This window comes from Hippoglossus hippoglossus, chromosome 17, assembly GCF_009819705.1.
Source record: "Hippoglossus hippoglossus isolate fHipHip1 chromosome 17, fHipHip1.pri, whole genome shotgun sequence".
NCBI lineage: Eukaryota > Metazoa > Chordata > Actinopteri > Pleuronectiformes > Pleuronectidae > Hippoglossus > Hippoglossus hippoglossus.
In genome coordinates, this window is record NC_047167.1 from 6,133,923 (window position 1) to 6,152,844 (window position 18,922).

General features: G+C 43.7%; 1 protein-coding gene across 3 annotated transcripts in view; it reads right to left on the minus strand.

The window, feature by feature from the left end:
- The window catches only part of LOC117778903, a 148,586-nt gene that overhangs the window by 112,064 nt on the left and 17,600 nt on the right, over positions 1-18,922 (minus strand). Inside the window, exon 1 of one of the 3 annotated variants that reach the window (XM_034614795.1) lies at positions 14,067-14,185. The exons of the other annotated variants lie outside the window; for them this stretch is intronic. The gene's annotated coding sequence lies outside the window, so the exon portion shown is untranslated. Of the gene's footprint in view, positions 1-14,066; positions 14,186-18,922 lie in introns of those variants that run through there. 3 annotated transcript variants of the gene reach the window in all.

Consider the following 18,922-nt stretch of genomic DNA (forward strand, 5'->3'; position numbering starts at 1 on the left):
CGATATGATTAGAAGTAAATTATGTGAGATTCCGTGTTGTAATTTTCCGCCCCGCTCCATTTCAGAGCTGTCTGGGGGGGGGGGGGGGGGGGGGGGGGGAACACAAATTTTGTCCAACACACACCTGATGTTGTTTTCAACTTCCAACCCTCAGTGGAACATTTTACTTAAAAGCACAGACTGAGCTCAGGAGAAGCGCAGCCACAAAAGAAATGCATGAGCAACCACCAGTAAAATTAGGTGCAGTTTTCAAAATCCTTATATGTTTCCTTATTTGCTCAAAGTTGTGCCAATAAAAGTCATTTCTGGCCCCAAAAATATTTTTCTTAATTAGTAAAACACCTTGGCTACAAGTGTTAACTTCCAGGTCTTAATAATAAACACAACAATTATAAAGTCCATATTCACTGAGCTACATGATTGACAAACTCAATCAATGTTCAAAGTAACACCACGCACTTTGAGCTCATATACATAAGCCGCTATGCTACACTAGAGTGGTATTTACATTTTTTAGTCCCGGGGGGAGAGAGAGAGAGAGAGTGAGACAAATGAATATTAATTCCACTATTTCTCATTATCAGGGCGGCTTAATCATGATGAATGTGTTCCTGTGTGGAGTGAGCCTTCAGGATGGAAAAAACCAAAAGAAGTAGTTACGGCTAGAAATACTTCAAGTTTACAAGTGGACAAAAAAGGAACCAAAGAAAAATGACTTTTCAGTCGTGACCTTAGCACTGACAGAGTCACTGAAACATCATTCATCGCTGAACTATGAGCTGCTGTGTTTAGAACAAAACTGACCCACCCGCCACACTGGCAGCTCTGTGGGAATTGACACAACGGTGCTATGGACAAAACACTAATGTCATGCTAACAACGTGTATTCAATGTCTGATTTTAGCTCGTTAGCATGATAATTAGCAGTAAATATGAGCAAATTACCGCTAAACACTGAAGCTTGAGGAGATGTCAACAGCTTTTGGTCATAAATTCAAGTTCTGGGCGAATTGAAATGTTGATCTGTAGATGCTGCTGGTGAAAGGTGAGGACGTCACCAGAGTCGTTGCAGTTCAACCAAAGGGGGACAAAAATATCTGTTTCATGATAAACCTGTGATGGAGTATTAGGGATATAATGAAGAAAAAACATTCTGAGATTTCGAGAAGAAAGTCATAATATTACAAGAATAAAGTTGTAGCTGAGAGGAAAGTCAAACTGCTAAAAGTATTATGACAATTTATTGAGTCATAATATTACAAGATAAAGATGTTATTTAATGACATAAAAAATCATGATATCATGATAGTAAAGCTGATATTTAATGAAAAAACGTTAATATTCTGAGAATAAAGTTGTAAATGAATTAGAAAAAAGTCATGGTTTTGCGATAATAAAGTCGCAATTTAGTAAGAAAAAATCATAGTGTTTTATATATAAGAAATTAGCAGCAGAAAGAACCCGTCTTCGATTGAGTTCCGCTCCATATAGATCTTGATTACCAATGACACTTTTAAATAGCTTGTAAATGTAACCAACAATAACCTCAACGAGCACCAAATCAGTGTGATTCTTTCTTCAGAATAGACTCATTTCTATCATTACACAATCATTTCAAAGTCCAGATACTTAGGTCCAGGTTCAGGTTACTTTATTTGTACCCATAGATTTGGTTTGCAGGCTAAGAAAAAGGCATATGTTTGACGGACATCTTACAGACAGCACAGACATGAAGTAATAATAAAACATTAATAAAACTAAAATACCATTAGAGTGAACAAACAGTTCAATCCACTAATCAGGACCACTGGACCCAACAACTGATGCTAGAACAAATACGGCAACTTGTGAAAATGTGGTGCTGATGTTCCGAACATTATTTATGAAACCTTCACAAAAGTGTAACTTAATAAGATGCTCCACGTTCCTCATTTTAAGACAGGTGACAGGCTGATCCTCTGATATCCCCCCTCTAAAATGACATATTGCCTAAAATTACGACTTAATTCTCACGATATCGAGACTAGGTTTTTCTTTTTTTTCCTTTTTGAGTGACCCTAATTCTCCATCTTACAAACCATCCAAGCTAAAAAAATAGCTTTAAAAAAATTGGCAGCCTGTAGAACTGTGGTACTAAAAACAAAGCATACTTTTGCTGTTTGTGGAATTAATATGTACAGTAATAAAATCACAATCACAACAGAGGTTTCTCTACTTCAAATAAATATTCCAAATCCTGTTTGTCTTATAATTTGTCCCCACGGACCGTTATACTTGATGCCAGACCTTGCTGCAAGCAAAATGTGTCTCTTAGTTCCTGTGCACTCTATTTTTTCTTTTAAGAACATGCTTCATGTAGAAATGAAGAGAAACCTTGAGCAAAGCCGTGGCACACACGAGAGTGGGAAACGCTAAGAGTCAGATAAAAGCAACAAAAGGCATTAATGCAGAGAGCATGGCAGGGTAGCGGGTAAAAAAAAAAAGAAAAAAAGAATGAAGATTAGCGAGAGTGGGATAAACAGATAAGGAGGGTGCACACATGATGAGACGCAGCAAAGTTAAAAAGATAGAGGGATGAGGGGAGACACTGACGTTTGATAATCCCACCTCCTCCTCCTCTTCCTCTTTTCTGCCCTTTCCGTCGTTGGAAAAAAAATAGAGAAGGCAGAGTTAAGGCAAAAGAAAGATGGATGAGAGGTGAGAATCGCACGGAGCCAAAAGTTGATAACGGCTGATTGAGGTGTAGATGAACACTGGATCAGGTTGTTGCTTTAATCAGGAGTGGATTTGCCGTCTGCACACTGTGTATTAACGCGGAGCGGCTTGAGGAGTCGGGTTAATTCAGTGCCAGATGAGTATTGAGAGGGCGCTGCGGATAGTTTGAGCTGCTGAAAGTAAAGACGGGAGCTGGGTGCGAGTCATTAGCATGCATGCGACAAAGCATAAGAAATCACATTAATTGCGGAGAATGCTAATGACAGTGATTGGCGTAATCACAGCAACACGGGCGGAAAGGGTGAGACAACAGGAGGTCAGCCATTCCTCCCGTTATTATTCTTTCATGTTATTTCATCCCCGCTGATGTGGCTCCTCAATAAATAACCACACTTTGTCTCACATCCTAACGCCGGTGATGGAAGTATACGGCGTCAGCCTATTAATCCTGATGATTGCAGAACACCGCGTCCTTATAGTCTAATTTTAACAACCCTGTCATCAATTGTTGGATTTGAAACTGACGGCAAACATGATTCAACACCGAAACATCCCACATCATTCCTGCTCACCAGCTGGTACTATTTTTCAGGTCTCTTTTATTTATGTAATGCGCACGTGTATTTGAATAGCGTGCATGGTTCAAGAACAGCTACCGCAATAAAAAAAATAGACTGCAGGATGCGTTCCCAGCGGTGCGGAGGAGCTATATCCACAATCAAAGCAATTAACCTGCATACGTCTGCTGGGATCTCCAGCTGTGGGCGAGACTGAGTTTAACACTGTAACCTACCAAAGTCTAGCTGGTAGAGGGCATCTGTTCAACAAATCAGCAAAGCTACAGTATGTAATCACGTTTCACACCACGCTAATCACTTCAGCCTAATTTATCACTGCTATGAAAACAATCTTTTGCGCTATTTAGGGAGAGCAGACCAGGAGGAGGAGGAGGAGGGGAGACGGAGAGAAAGAGGGAAGAGGGGGAAGCAAAGCTACGAGAGGGGAGACGGAGAGAGAAGAGGGGGGCGGTGGAGGAAGAAACTTTGCGAACATGTCCAAAAGGGCCCTGATTTGTCTAAAGCTCACTAATTCAATCTTGGAAATCCGATGGAGTGACGGAGCCATTCCCCCTTGCCCTCCCTACTCGTCATCGTCCGCCTCCTCCCTCCTTCCTCCCTCCCCTCCAAGGCCTCATCTTCACCATTTGAGAGCCGAGCTCTCAAAGTCCCTAATCCGGCTTCTGATAGCAACACCCTGCAAGGAGGGAGACATCAACACCATGCAGGGGGTGGGGGGGAGCAAGATGAGTGGCAGAAGATGGAAGGCTGCAGAACAGAGGGGAAGACATGCAGGAAGAGGAGGAAGAGCGTTGAGGGGAGAATAACAGGGGATTGGGTGGCAATTGAACTCCAGTCTGTTGGTCGCATCAAATTTCTCTTTAATTAAAAGTCTAAATCCTCCTCACTTTAAAGCCCTACTCTATAATTAACACTCTGATCTTGCCCCCCCCCCCATCCGCCCCATCCCCAAATCGAAAAGAAAAACAATTAAAAACTTTTGCGATTTTTACTTCAAAACCCATTAATTAAAAATCGCCAATGAACAATGGTGCAATATAGAGGCAGACCCCCACTTTGCTCATTAGCCGCTGGTTAATTGATCCTCATGGCAATGTTTACCAAAGGGAGGCTAAAGACGAAAACATTATAATTTTTACCTCGCGTAATTGCAGCCTTTAAAGGAGGGGGGGCCAGAAGGGAATTTCTGGATGTCTGAGATCATAAGAAATGTGGATTTCAGAGGATTTCCTCTGTGGTTTCTTTTCTCAGGGGTTTGCAGTCGTTTTTACAGCACTTATAAAGGGTTATGGGATATTCGATATTACAAACCTAAACAATTTACTTAGCAAATTAAACACGGAGCGTATAGAGAACCAGAAGCAAGGATGCTGTAATTTCTGGTGGTCAGATATCAATACAGTGGAGTCAGTTGTGTCCGCCCTCTACTCAGACCCCAGCACAGGCCAAGACACCACTCATCCATCAAAACTCCATTACCCAAGATCCATCATAATAGCTCCCAACACCAAGGCTTCTATTTTTCAGAGGCCCATAAATACACTCGCAAGTTCCTCAGTATTAACTTTCTTTTGGCCCCCTTTCTCAAAACAATTTGGAGTTTTTATTTCTCACCAACTCCCGTCTCCGTGCCCCCCCCCCCCCCCCCCCCACACGGGGTCAGGGGAGAGCTAATGAAAGGCTGCTCTCACAGGAACATGGGTGAGACATATCACAGTGTCTCTCAGCCATCTCAGCCATCTCTCAGCTGGCCATAAAAAATTCAGGGCAGCTGCTGCTGTCGCCACCGGAGAGCTTCCCTGTGTCACTGAGCCACCTCAGGTGCAGCGCCATGCACCTGTCTTTTTCCAACTCTCTCTCGTTTTTTTTTCTCATTCCTCTCTTCCGCTCCAGACATTATCATTACCTTATCAATATTCAACCCCCTACCTCTGGCCTGCGCTCTCCTCCTTTCCAAGATTGCTTCGTCAGAGCCCTATTCTCCTCACCCCCTCTTTCTTACAACCTCATTTCAATTTCCTTCCTAACTCCCCTCTTTTCTTGTTTATGTATTAATTTATTTATTTCACGTCAAGCGGAGCAGGATTTGACCCTGATTAATGTATTCCTTTTCCCACAATGAGGCAGAAACAAGGTGCAGATGCAAAAATTGATTTTCCCTCAGTTATGTTTTTTTCCTGTCTTTTTAATACCAGCAAAGAGAGAAAGGGCAACCGAAAAGCACTGCGCTTTATTAACATGAGTGATGATGTCGTTGGCGTGAGCCCTGGACCTGTCTCGACACATTGTTAGCATGTTTGCCGTGCACCATGACAACTTGATTAGCAGCTTTGGACGTGGAGCCATTGCACTGCTAAATTAAGTCTGTCAAAAGGGGCATGGCACAGATTGGCTGCCCTCTAATGTTGACTCGCAAATTCATAAAAAGAGCTATGAGCACACTGTGACACAGATTTATGCCTCCACTAAAATGACATGAAGCTGCACTTCTCCCAATACACTGTGTGCTGATGGCACTTGAAAGCAGTCTGTTTTCTTGTCCTGCGTTGATGCTCCGGAGCTACTTTAGAATTATTCTTTGTCCTAGTGAGTCCTCCTCAAATGGTTCAACGATATACTGTCACATTTTAGAGTTGTGTGCTGGATGTTGTGTGCAGAGCTTTTTATAAACAGTCTATGGTGCAGAGTGAATTTAGAAAAACTTTCAACCTACCTGGTTTATCTACAATGAAGATATTATAGCCAATGTTTTATATAAAATGAAACACGTGTGGTTTATATATATGTTTGAATGATTTTGTCATATATTGCATGTCAGCTCTTTCAGAGGTCTGTTTAGCAATCGCCACAATCTTCAGACCCAAGTTCACAACTTTAAACAAAAAAGCTCTGTAATTCAGCTGGAGATGAGGCATTTCAGCAACGAAATCAATGTTGTGCTTTTAATTAAAGACAAATTGCTGAAGAGGAAGTGACTCAATGAATGTTGTTGTTGGATGGATATCAGAACTTTCACTACCGTGAATGTCTGCGTCAGTCCGATATAGAACATTTAAAAAAAGAATCTGCTGCTGTAGTTAATCCATAGACGCCTCCCCCGAACACACACCAGCTACTACAGAGCGCTGGTCGCCTGTATATTCAGTTCTTACTACTACTGAACGTATCGTGTGTCAAAATCATACTAACCTCTGCACTGCACTTCCACTGGCAATTTACAATAGACAAGACGTTTGTGGAATTAGTGGGAAGGTGTATCAACATTGTCTCGACAAATGTTCTATTTTAAGAATTACCTCAACAAAATCCCATCCCCCAAAAAAGCTGTATCTAGTCAAGAGGAAAGCTTTGGTTTCATGTGCCAAGGTTTAGAGATCTTAGCCTCCACCCACTACACAGTGGAAGTAAAGGGAGTTGTGTTTGTGGAGCTTTGAGAAAAATATCACCATCTATGAGTCTTCCGAGAACTATGTCCTTGTTTGTCTGGATAATCCTCAGACCTCACTGTGAACTGTTTGTTATTTGGACTGCTTTCAGCAGAGGAAACAGCTATTATCAAAACTGTTACCTGGTCGGTGAGCGATACAGAGTCCAAGGCCCCGTCACACACCAGCGTTCAAAATGACACATTTTTACAAAAAAGTCAATTCACGCCCATGGTTTTGCTACGATCAATAGATTTGCTTTTAGGTGCAAAGTAAATCTCTGTAAATTTTTGTGAAGTATGCCTTTGATACGTGACTCTGCACCACTGACCAACAGCAAACTGTTTTCATGTTGCTGACCTTGGGAATGGAGAGGCAGAAAGTCCAAAATGAAAGAACCATTCACATTTATTGCTCAACTAATCGGGAATGTTTTGCAAAGTTACGAAACAAGAGTCATCGGTGCAAATATGTTTTTGTTTTTTTTCATAAAAGGTGTAGACTTAAATTCCTGTCATGCCCTGTTCAGACCTGGATCTAACATCCATCCTGGGAGATCTGATCACAAGTGGACTGTCTGTTCACACCTGGTATTAATATGCGTCTTGAATTTTTCTCCTGTGACTAATTGTGATTGGATCTCCCTTCCCCTGCCTAAATACACAGACAAGTCATCTCTGTTCCCAAAGTTCAACTATCCTTGGTCTATGTATTTGTGTGTGTCAGTGCAAGTGAGAGATAGAGTGAGAGAGCAGAGTCTGGAGGGCCCAATGAATCAATGTGCTGTGGGCAGCTCTGCTATGTGATATGATTTTAACCCTTAGGGGAAAAAAAGAAACCATTATGTGGCAGTCACAGTAAATATTGTGGTGGTCGCCACAAACACATTAGCGTATGGCCCCTGAGAGAAGTAAATGTACTTTATTCATTGTAGCGGTCTTTCATGTGGCCCAGGATCCTTTCGCTTTCACACAACAAAAAGAACGTGACCTCTGAATGTGTTTCAAGGAATCAGATCTCAGGACAAGTTGAGGTTGTATTTGAGCTTGAATCGACAAAAGCTCTCAAATCTCATTGTCTTTCCATGTTGCCACACAACTACTGGTTCTACAGTGGTAAACCAAATATCCCCGTGAGTCGTCACCAGTACATCGAGCGTAGCACCTGATCATGAGAGGATAAATCGTGACATGCTTCTTTCTAGAATGAAGGGAGCTCAACTTGATCACTTATATCAGAGAGATGTTTTTTTGTATGTGTTGTTTATACCTATTTTTTAGGTTCAAAACATAAAGAGCAAATCCAACAAAAAAATGTTTGCCGTAAAGTATCTTATTTTCTCCATCTGAAATAAGCCTCTTACCCGGAACACTGTGAGACAAAACTTCAACGAACGTATTTATACATAACTCGTCCTCGTAGAATCCCCATCCTGGTCTAAGTATCAAGAGCCCAAATACGACTTAACTAAAAAGAAAAAGAATCACACAATCTCAAATATCTCAAACCTAAATAAATAAAACCCACTATCTTCGTAACAAAGTGATCATTTTGAGTTATTTGTGTGATCTGAATAAACCAAAAAACTAAAACCCTTCCATTATCTTCTCCCTGGGCCTGTGTTTCCTGCTCTGTGCTCTCTGCCAGTTCATTCTCTGCTTTACAGTCCTCATTTCTTCCCTTCTTCCCCACTCAAACAGAATGTTGTCAATTATTTATTCATCTCTCCACTCAATAAAAATGTCCTAATTGTCCATGCTCCTCTCTCGCGCCTCGTCACGCTCATCTCAGAGCACTCTCTGGGCCACTGCCTTTCACACTTTCCACCTCATGTCTCCCGGTTTTTTTCTCCTCCTCTGTGCATTTACACTCCATCCTTCACTGTATGCATCTCCCCCCTCTGCTCTATTTTTCTTTTTTCAGTTTCTTTTTCTTCACTTTATTCCTCGCTACCTTGCCATCACTCCCACCCCGTCCGTCCTTTTTATTTATTTCCAACTCTCCCACACTGCTCCTGAGTGGGAGACTGGCAGCCAGCGGCCTTTTTCATTCAATTAGGGCCTGAGTGTTGCTGTTATTGTTACCACTAATAATGAGAGCCCTCCGTCTAGCTTGCTGCCAGGCTGTCACAGGCACGATCATCAATAGGCACCATTCCTCATCTCCATCTCTGGCAATCACTGGCTTTATTATTACCATCTGAGGGGATGGGGGGCACACACGCACTGCGGTGCACACTCTAATGGACAAGGGTGTGTGTGTGTGTGTGTGTTTGCGTGCGGACAGAATGAAACAAGTAGGGGGTGGATGGATGGATGGATGAGGAGCCTGAGGAGTGGAGAATGAGAGAAATGTTTTTGGAAGACAGTGGAGGGGAGTGACAGCGGAAATTAGTGTGTGTGTGTGTGTGTGTGTGTGTGTGTGTGTGTGTGTGTGTGTGTGTGTGTGTGTGTGTGTGTGTGTGTAAGAGAGGATGCTGGGTAGTTATGTGTTTGGCTGGTTGGTAGGTGGGTGTGTGAGTGAGTGTGTGTGGGTGAAAAAAAGAGACAAAGCTAGAGGGAGTGATGAGATTATTATGCGTGAGTGTGATATGTGCATGCACAGCGTCTGCGCATGTGGGTGGATATGTGTGTGTGTGCGTGAATGCAAGTGTACGTAAGTGTGTGTGTACGTGTGTACATGTGCGTGCGTGTGTGTGGAGATTGCTGGAGTGGCAGGCAGGCAGAGATGTAGAGTGTGTAGCAGGAGAATGAAGGCCCCTCAAGGCTGTTGTTGCATTTTGAATCCAGGACACACACTGACATGAATGTAACTGGTGGAAAATAGCTGGGTTTGTGGTTCCGTGGAAATGGAGACACACTAGTCCTCTTACTATCTGTCTCTCTTACTTTGTCTCTCTTTATCTCGTCCCGCCCTGCGCCGCCTCCATCCACTTCCTGGCTCCTTTCTACTCTCTCCCTGCTGCCATTTTCTCGTCTTGTTGATTTTGCCATGTGTGTTGTTGAACCCACTTGTGTTAAGATAAATTCCCTTTGGAGCAATTAGATTACTCTCTTATTTCTGTTCTCATTCACAGTACCACCTCCGCTCTCTCTTCCCTCTCCTTGCCGTCAGTTTTCATCCTTGTCACCTCAAATATTTACGCAGCATCTCAGTGGGTAAATGTGGACTCTCGTACCTTTCCTTTGCCTTTAGTGCAGTGTGTATATTCTCCTCTTTTTCTGCTTAACCGCAGCTCACATGATCCTGGCCTGTCTCATCTTAAAACCAACCCCCTGTGCTAAAGGTATGGACATCTCCATCAGGACGACATGCGTCTCCCTATACGACCTTCCGAGGGCAACACTCTGCCATTCAGGTGCGGAAAGTAGATGTTTTTTTTCCCTGTCTTTATATGAGATTGCGGTCTTTAAGTTTGAGAGCAGGACATATTGATTTTACATTAAGATTTTGTAATGCTCTCATTGAAAACCCTGCGCTCATTCTCAAATATACCCTGCTTGTGCTCAGATTGTCTGCGCTCCAGTTCTTCTCTGCGCTCGCACGATTTCTCCTCTCCTCTGACTTCTCTTCTTTCTCCCGCTCTTTCATCCTCATTTTGGTCACTTGTGCTGTAGGTGCTGTTCCCATAAAAGAACTGGGGGAAAAGAAACAGGGCGGCATCTATTTTGTTTTTATAGTTGCCAACAACAGTTTTCCCATGGCATAAAACACTTGAGAACCTTGATTAAGGCTAAATGATGACCAGGAATTGGCTGAACTCCTGCTCAGTGAAGGTTTCGTCGTCTTAAAGATCGACAGAAAGCCGGTGTAAGCCGTGGAGGGGGTGAGTAAACGCCCGTGCAGAACTCTCAAAGACGTAAAGCTAACACACACACACTCACACACAACAAGAGAGGGACAATTTCACTTGCAGACAAAGAAAAGGAGATTGAAATGCTGAAAAGATCCTGACCTTAGCATGATAAGGTTATTTCTGCTTTTCCATGTCAGATTCATTGTCATAATAAAAGAATGGTTGTAAAAGAAGGATCCAAGTGAAGACTGCTGCACAAACTGCTGGATCATCAGGGATAAGGCAAGATTAAATCCTACAACTGCACTTCTTTATTACTTCCACATCTCCACCCTGCTTTCTACGATAGTAAAATCCTCCCACAAGAGTGAAATATGCTGAAAAGAAAACAGGATGAATTGCCGCTGCTCGTCTCTGTCTTTTTCAGTAAAGAGCTCGGGTATGCACCCAGTTGGCTTCCTAACTGTGGGTAATGAGACAGCTCCATTGCTCACGCAGGAAGGTGTTCAGTTTTTTTCACACCCAACCTGTCACTCATGATAAATAGCAGTGAACTGAGTTGAACTGTAGTGGTCTCCCGGGTCCCAAACTCTAAATATTTCCAGACCAGCACAACAACTTATTCTCGTGGAGGGGGGGCAGCCGCACTGCAGCCGCACTTCACCATCCCTTTTTAACCGCACCTTAGTTGAGAGAGCACAGGTGCAAGGGTTAATCCCTGAACTGTGCACTGTTACTTCTACATTCAATTACCTCTGGTTAATACGACCGTTCAGCCTTCCCTGTCAGCGCGGCAGAGAAGCCATTTCCCTCCTAATTCCGTTCGGAGGAGTGCGTCTTCAAGGAGAGCCAGGTATTAAATGCTCAACATAATTCTGAGACTGGTGAGGCAATAGAAAATTCTTTCGTTTCATAAACATGTTCCGCGCAGCAGCCTCACGCTGATTGGTGTCAATCTGATTGATGGAGTGTGAGGGCAAGTTAATATATGAAGCCACGAGGAGGCAAGCTGGGAAGTTGCATAAAGAGCCACAGAACGAAACTGTCTGCCATCTGAATGTTGTGCTCTTCTGGGTGTGCGCATGCATACACAAGCGGATTAAATTGAATGTCCCTCTTTAAAACAGTGCACACATGGATTTGCACTCAAGTACAAATGACTCAGGGAGTCTTCTCGCCCAAATATACTTACACACACACGCACCGACACACAACACTACGTCTCCCTCTGTGTTTGTGGGCTGTGTCTCTGGGATAAGCGATAGGTCCCTGTCTGTGCTGGAATGAACCCAGAGTTATAAATAAACACTGGGAAATATATCCCTGAAACAAAGCACCGATACCAAGGCAATGCCTCCATTTATTGCAAAAATCCCTTTCACAGTTTACGGTGAAGGAGAGTTTCTCCATAAACACAGGAACTCAGAAGCTCAAAACTGTCTTTAAAGTCATTCACTTGTTGTAAATAACTATATCGCTGCAGGGGAGGATAACAGTGGCTGTCTGCCGCGTGACCGAATGACCTATCAATACATTCTGATTTTATTTTGACACAATCTGGAGTGATGACAACAGTTTATGACCCTTTGTTATTTATCCGGGGCAGCTTTTTGCTGAGCGAGCATGCTGCTTTTTAGTAATACCCTGCTTCACATTCATACAATTCCATATATTCATGTCCATGAGCTGCCCAGTACAACCACAGACACCCACTGTTGGCCACTCAGCAGCTTCACCGGAGCATTACTCATTCACTCTCCCCACTTTACCAATAGGCTTTCATTCACCACAGATTTCTCCATTTCAAAAACCATCTTGTTCACATTCAAAACTTGTGAGGTGGTAATACATCAAGCGGCGGTGGTGGCTTTATTGGGCCGATTGCGCATTGCGGCTACACGGAGTCACAGTGCATTACGACGGCAGTTCCATTAATTGGAAAAGTGTCTTCTATTCGGGGGCACGATTAAAATGTAGTGTGCTGTGTTTTCGCGATAAAGACTTGGGGAGATGGAGAGATACGAGGGAAGCGCGCTCAGGGGAAGGAGAAGAGAAGAAGAGGCCCCAAGGCCCGCCACGCTGGGTTGCAATCCAGCGCCTGCAGGGGCTCACCGACAGGAGGTGGAGCATCATTCGAGCTGTGTGAAAGCAGACCGAAAGCCTGCGTTTTGCCCGCGCAGCCCTGTGGGAAACAGCACAGAGAGGGGGCTTCAGAAAGTCCCCAGTTTGGTCTCTCAAAGTCCACGAGGAACAGTCCTCATGGCAAGAGGTGGTTATAGATTTAACCTATAGTATCAGGGATGACATTTTCAACTGCAGAGGAGCAAATGTTCTGACACAATAATATCCAGTTTCACAGCAGAGGATATAAAAAGGAAATCTGAGTTTCTCCTCTGAGATCTCTTACTGCTTCTCCTCCACAGTGCTGCTGCTCACTGACTGATGAATATTTATACACTTAACACAAATGATCTCGGCTCTGCCACGTTACACTGTTGGTGATACTCTACATGTGTGTGTGTGAGAATAAAGATGGGGACTTTGTGTCTTCAATGGGGAAATGTGTTTGGGTTTTTTTTGGATTCTCTCCCTACTTCTTGTCCCCGATTCCATGGTTTGTTTGTCTGACAGGCCTGAGATGTATGGAGCTGGTGTGAAAATAGGCTTGGCTGCGTGCTCTGGCTACACTCCCTTTTCCATAGCTCCAGGGGGCTTTGTTACCCCTCTCCCATGTCACTCTCTGCACCTCGAGGTAGCTGGATAGTTATCCATCCATGCAACACGGCTCTCAGCTCCCCGAAGGCCAGGCTGGCTGCATATGGGGGCCAAGCCCTCGCTGCTTTTGGGAAGGGGGAGCAGCAGAGCCGGGCTGGAGGTTCTCTTCCTCTGGGGGGGGCTCAGCGGGGGCTGAACCGCAGCCAGGTGGTAGGGATAGATCACTGGTAACCACAGGGTTGGTTAGAGATGCACAGCCCTCAGACTGAGCACAGCAAGGATCCGCGGCATGTCTTCCCCATCTCCAGCTCCTTACAATCAGCTGCGCACTTCAGAAGCCATTGTCATGATGAAAATGGCTCCCATTTTCACCGCAACTTTGTTCAGGAGCAGTGAGCTGAGCAGAGGAGGTAGAGTAATTATAGGAACCAGAATGAGCACTCTGATTGCAAAATAACGTTTCAGGGAAGAGTTCTGTTGCAATAAGAAACAGCAGGAGAAAGAAGAGAGTCGGATGAAGTTCTCTGACTAAAGCGAAGCAAATACAAGTGTTGTCCTCTTTTTAACTACAACTGTACAAATGAATTGTTGCAATTAACAAACTATATTTCTGTAGCTATATAAATTCTTATGAGACTTGTGAGTCTTTTAGCTTTTTCCTGTCAGCGCACGTTTATCCTTTTATCTGTCCCCACTGACCTGTCTGTCTTCCACAAAAACAACATGGCCCCGACTGGTTTCAGGCAGAAAAAAGCCCAAAAAGTCACTGCTCGTCCATTTTCCATCTACGGGGACGCAGCAATCATGTAGTAGGAATAAATCAAAAAGAATCTTCACCTGGTGTGTCGACTTCAACTCCCAAGTCTGGAGACATGAGACGCACGCGGCACAACAACGCTGTTCTCCGCCAGGCATCGATCTAAGGCTCTGAGACTTGGCTAGAGAGCTATCAACCTTTTAAAGTGTCACTTTCAGAGGGAAATGGATTGTCGTGGTGGGAGGGGGGAAAGAGGAGAGAGAGAAGGAGAGGTGGAGGATAAGATATCAGAGGACAAACGACTGGTGTAATGAAATCACTCCCATAAGCTCATCATCCATAGTTGAACAGCTCACTTCAGTATATGAGTGTGTATGTGTGTAGATGATCATATTAAGGTGTTCTATCCTGTTTGTTTGGTGTCGTAACTTGTGTTGTAACCTGCCAAGGGATTGCAAATCCAAATAATCTTCAAGATAACTCAGTAACATGAAAATGGAAATTTATGCTGAAAAGAATAGTTCAAGGGCAAAGTGCAAGATGAGAGGGTAAGCTACAACTTAAGTCATTATGCAAAGCTATGTGCTAAAAGATCTCCTTCAGACTGAGAAGATACAAACGGCATGTTAAAAAAAAAATGGATCTGCATTTTTATCTGGATCTGTTCCAAAGGTAAATTGGTTGAATTTAAAAGAAAATAGCAGCACTTAAATGGCACTTACATATAGCATTTGTAGTTTGGCTTTCTTGAAGAAAATTGTACTTTCTTGATTCTTGTTGTTCTGGGTTTGTACCCTCATGCTTGAATGCACTTATGTAAGTCGCTTTGCAAAAAAAGCGTCAGCTAAATGAAATGTAATGTTATCCTCCGTGTTAGCTACAAGGCAAAGTCATCTGGAATTTCTGTCAGGTATTATATGCACCATGTGTAGCTGAAATATTGTGTCAACACAACATCACTGTAGAGCCACCATTTCTGGCTGATACATCTATATAAGTCCAATGTAAACAACAACAACAAATTTTGCTAATGAGTTAATTTAAAAAAAAAAAAAGCTTTGTTTCTTTATGTCTGAGTTCACTTGTTAATGAACTCCTATAAATTACTGAAAAACTGAATGTGTAAAAATACTAAAAAGGTATTTGTATGTATGTAATACAGGTACATACAAGCAGACACAAATGTAGTCACAAATATAAACTCATTTTAAAAAGTAGTTTCAAAGGGGGGGGGCAGAGTTCTGTCTTGCAGTTTCTCAACTCTCCCTCTCGTTGATTAAATGCCTCCAGCAATCTTTAGGGTAAAAAGGTACTATAGTCAGTGGATATCCAAATGCAATTAAGCAAAACATGTTTTCATCTCAAAGTGTTTGCTCCACCCTTAAAATTTGAACCAGCTCAGCAGTGAAATCTAAATGCAGAAAACATCATATTACGAGTCGTCTGCCATACTGTGACCCATGGGAGGCATATGTGCAGGTGCATGTGGGCGTATCACAGCTGACATTAAAATACCGTTTCCGACTCTTATTATCCAGAGATAAGCTTTAGAGACAATGAAAGTGCCTTCAACACAAGCTGTGTAAAGTGTAACTAAGCAAATGAAAGGAGTTCACTTTCATGGTTTCCATACCTGCATGTGCACATGTACATCCTAGCATGTGGGTGTACACAGTGTGCTCATGCTTGCACTTTCGATGTTTGTAGCTTGCCACTGTTTCTTTGAACTATTGACCTATATACTGAAAACTTGAATAATTCAAAAAGCCTATACAATGCTTCATTGATCTGTTCTTTTATGTATAAGATTGTTTGACAGCGCAGAACCTAAGACTGGTCCTTGTTTTCCATTTTTATTCTGTGCTTCCCATGACTACCAGCCTCAGCACAACAACAGAAAAAGTCCAGAAAGATTTACAAGTTTATATCCAATTTGTGATGGAGAAGAAGGAGGAGGTGGAGCACAGAGAGACTGACTTCTTCTCGGAGGGGTCAAAGACTGGCGAGCACTAGTCAAATTTTGCATCTCCATATAGATGTTGAGATATTGTGTGATGGGAAACGTTCACACATCGTGGATTTGGCAGTTATTGTGATGAGAGAAATGCTGGCATGAAGAAGAATAAACTTCAAAAAATGGAGTGGGAGAATCAAGGTTGCTTGGCTGGCTTTGGCTAATGGAAGAGGATATTAAAGAGGGGTGCGTGTTAAGGCAGCGCTTCTGTTGCGTTACTTCAAAATGTGGAGTTGTGGCGTCGTGGTGAAAAGACAAGACCCTCTGGCCATGGGAACCAGTGAAGGACCTGACAAACTACCAAACATGCCCACAAACATAGACACAATGCAATAGTGCCAGCTTACACTCGGCCACGAGCAACGAGGACTGTAATGCTTGAATACACACTATATATCTCCAGAGGTAAGACAGAAATCCAAAGACCTGACAAGACATGTCAAAGGGATCCAACGCCTTGAGGCAGCAGGGAAGAGAGGATGAGAAGAGGGAGCAAGAGGATGAAGGATGAAGGGAGGAGAAGTATTCACGGGGGATAGAGAGAGTGACACCGGACGAGATGAAAAGAGAAAGGGAGGCAGAAATTGGTGAAGGCAGGCAGAGGAAGTGGAGCCAGTGTGGGCGGAGAGATGAAAAATAACGGCAGTGGAGAAAAAAGTGAACGGAGAGGTGGAGGTACGAGGAATGAACAAGTGTGGGAGGAGTGGGAAAGACACGAACACTGAGTGTAAAAAAAAAAAAAGCGAGAGAAAAAAGAGGGAAAAGCGGGAGCTACTTTTGGAGGTACTAAGTGAATTGAGCGCTCGGGAGGAGAAAGAGAGATGTGTTCTGTACGTGCCCCCAGATGAGAGTGAAAGAGACAAGGAGATAAACTGTCAAGAGAAGCCAGTGAATTCGGAGCGACAGAGAGGGAGCATGTATGCATTTAGCTGTTAGTCTTGCATGTTCGGGAGGCCAGGCCGCGGCTAAAATATCCGGTGAGAGATGTCTGAAAGAGAGGGGAGAGAGGGAGGCAAAAGAGGGACAAAGTGAGTGAGCGAGATGGTGGCGGTGATTCGTTGATGCTATCTGGGCGCAGGGAGATGTGTGTGACACAATCTTAAATTGGAAATCGCTGTTTCAATCTCGCCTCACTCTGTGGCTACCCGCTCCACTGATAACAAGAGCGGCCTAATTCTATTAAAAATATCCCGTGAGTGCAGTGGTGGCGGAGACGAAAGACAGTGGGAGAGAGAAAGGGGAGAGGGGAGGAGGAAAAGTAGGTGGCAGGGGTAAGTGACGGAGGAAGACAAGAGAGAAGGCCGACTGACGGTCGAAACAAACCCGAAAGCACTTGCGCGGGGAGAAAGTTTTGCCTGACTTCGACCGTATCTCTGCACCCCATCTGCCCATCATCTCTCCCGACCGCTCCATCTCGGCAAACCAGGCCCCTCCATCTATCTAACTACCCATCTGTCTATTTATCACTCTATCCATCTGCCAACTCTTATCACTCCCCACAGGTTAGGGTTCTCACTTAGCACAGCTCTCTTTTTCTTTTTTCATCTTGCCCTCCTCTCATCCCATCTCTCTCTCCTCCTCCGTATTTTGACTCTTTAAATCGGTGCTCTACTCTTTTCTTGAGCGCCAACTTAGCTAACCTCGCAATGAAAAGCTTGTCTGACAGCCAGTCGCACTTTCATCTCGCTCCTCAACCTCCTTGGCAAACCAGCGTGCTTGGAAAAGTGCTTTGTTTTTCTCATATATGACTAAAGAAAGAACTCAGCAGCTAATCAACAATCAGCAAGTAGATCAATCGGAATTTCCCAAGGGCCATGAGGGAATATGTCGCCATTTGACTCGTGCTCTGCAAAATACGACTTTTGAATAGTCTTTGCCTCCGTAGCAGTCAGCCAGTGGAGACGACAGATCTGAGATTATTGGTAGGACAAAGGATTTGATGAAGATGGGAACAAACTAGAGCCAAAGAGCACACACACACACCCAAAATATCATCATTTCTGCTATTATTTCTCAGGCTGTGGAGAAAAAGAACCGGAAAAGCAAGCAAGAGAGAGAAAGTCAAGAGGAGAGTGTGTACATGGTGGGTTGTACTATAATAAAAAAAGTAAACAGCTATGACTCCAGCAGCCAAGCAATAAAGTTTCAGGCTAATGAATTAATCAGACACTCATTAGTTTATTTCTGCTGAGGTCTGAGCCAGCCTCTTTTTTCTCCTTTCTCTCTTTCTTAACAGACAGCGAGCGCAGCACACGCAAGGAGTGAATGCTCATTCAGCTGTGAAAGAGAGTGTGTGTGTGTGTGTGTGTGTGTGTGTGTGTGTGTGTGTGTGTGTGTGTGTGTGTGTGTGTGTGTGTGTGTGTGTGTGTGTGTGTGTTCACCCACTGCCAGCATGACTTTCTGCTGAACCGCGGATGCTGGAGTGCACGTGGGTGCGTGCTCGCGCCCATTATGCTTTGTAGCTTCTGCTGATGATCGCCTGTCATACTAATAAACTCAATCTGAGGCCCTAAATATGAGAAGGAGTTGTGATGTGGAGAGCACAAAGGCAAAGTCAAGGAAGAAGCGGGAGGAGGGGCAGTCAGGGAGACAGACGGAGGGAGAGAGAGAAAGAATTAGGTGGACAGTTGGGAGACAGTCAAAGCTGAGAGATAAGATACTTGGATTAGTGAGGAGAGAGCTAGAGAGTGCGAGATGAAGAGGTTAAGATACGGAGAGAGGCAGTTGTGTAATCTGAGGCTTTAAAAATGAGTTGGCTACTGCTGTGGTCGAAGGAGCTCTAAATTGAGATTATAATGGGGGGGATTGTGGGAGAAATAGGTAGCGATACAGAGACACTAATAATGACAAAGATAAAGAGGTCTGCAAGGCGAGGATCAAGACAATGGCTGTTTATGAATCTGCACAGCGACTGATTCCTAA